Here is a 1,947-nt window from a genome sequence, read left to right as displayed (position 1 = left end):
AGAAGAACATTTACTTGAAAGGAGATTCTCAAAGAAAGGTGGGAAAACAGGTGTGAAATGGTGGGCATGGATCAAGAAGACTCGGGTACATTGGGGGTGTTAAGAAAGGACAGAAATAAATAGCCAAATTACAAAGTCACCAACACTGAAATTATGAGACTTAATCTATAACAAGCAACTTAAAATGGTGCCTGTCAAGATGGCAGGCTGGGGTGGGGGAGGTATAGGAAGGAAACTGGGAACATTGGTGGGAGGCCAACACTGGTGGTGGGATTGGCACTAAAATATTGTATGTCCAACACAATTATGAATAACTAAATCATGGTGCTTACAATAAAAATTTTAAAAAGTAAGTGAACTGTGGGAGGCAAGAATAAAATGAGATCCCAAAAAATAAACAAATAAAAAGGAAAAGGAAAAAAATCAAAGTGATGATGGGGAGGGGCTGGAGCAATAGTACAGAGGGGTGGTCACTTGCCTTGCACACAGCCAATCTAGCTTCAATTCTGACATCCCATATGGCTCCACAAGTACAGCCCTGGAGTGACTCCTAAGTGCAGGGCCAAAAATAACCCCTAAGCATTGTCAGTGTCGCCCAAAGAATAAAAAAATTTGGAGGCCAGAGCAGTGGCACAGCGGTAGGGCATTTGCCTTGCCCGAGGCTGACTTAGGATGGATCGCAGTTTGATAATCCGATGTCCCATATGGTCCTCCAAATCAGGAGCGATTTCTGAGCACATAGCCAGGAGTAACCCCTGAGCATCACCGGGTGTGGCCTAAAAAACAAAAAAAATCAAAATAAGGGCGTGGTGGAGAGAGTACAGTGAGTAAGGTGCATTCGGTCCCTGGCATCCCATATGGTTCACCACTCCATTAGGAGTGATTAGATAATGTAGAGCCAGGAATATCCCCAAAATAGACATTCTGCAGATGTGGCCCAAATAATAAAAATATTCAAAAAGGGGTCGAGAGAGAGTACAGTGAGTACAGCACATGCTTTGCACCCGGCTAATGTGGATTTAATCCCTGGCATCTCATATGGTTCCCCAAGCACCAATAAAAGTGATAGCTAAGTGCAGAGCCAGGAGAAACCCCTAAGCATCACTGGGCATGTCCCAAAAAAAAAATTCAGAAAAGGAGGGTAGACTGAGAGTATAGCAGGTAGGGCACTTGCCTTGCACCAGCCAACCCAGGTTCAATTCCTGGCATCCCATATGGTCACCTGAGCCTACAAGAAATGATTCATGAGTGCTGAACCAGGAGTGAGTACTGAGCATGGCTAGGTGTGCAGCCCCCCAAACCCCACAAAAACAAATAAACAAAATATGAGTGGGGTGGACACAGTGAAAAAATAGAACCAAACGTCTAGGGGGGCTTTAAATGGCAACTTTTATTCTCTAGACTATGAGGTTGGATCACGTTTTGTTTTTAGGAAGCACCACCTGGCTTCTCCTGTGCCCCAATCCCCACTGAGCTCCTAGCCCTGTCGCCTGCTACTCAGGACACTCTCCCAGCCCAATGCAGCCCAGTCTAACTGCATTCCTCACACTCAAGTCCACATCATGTCATCCCCAAGTCAACAGATTTTACAGAACAAGTGTTGAAGAAAAATCCCCTCAAGGCACACTTGAAGAAAATGCTGGTACCTCTGACACCAACTGTAACACAGGAAAACACAGGACACAGAAGACATAGGCAAAGAGAATACATAGCCTGAACCACTCACTCCTCTTCAGTCACTGTGCTTGGCCCATGGCAACTCTTTTTTTGTAGTCTCATTAGTTGAGGTGTGAGGTATCTTCCACAGTGGGCCCCACTCAGAGATTCAGGAATCTCATTTTAATCAAAGTAAGCCACTTGCTTTAGTCTTCCCTCCAACTTCAAGTTCACTGTTCATTTATTCACCATGGTTCAAGAAAAATGTGCCAAAGTGGCTGCTTTGAGCAC

This window comes from Suncus etruscus, chromosome X (assembly GCF_024139225.1).
Source record: "Suncus etruscus isolate mSunEtr1 chromosome X, mSunEtr1.pri.cur, whole genome shotgun sequence".
NCBI lineage: Eukaryota > Metazoa > Chordata > Mammalia > Eulipotyphla > Soricidae > Suncus > Suncus etruscus.
The sequence above is the reverse complement of the archived record's forward strand: the minus strand, read 5'-3'. Positions refer to the sequence as shown.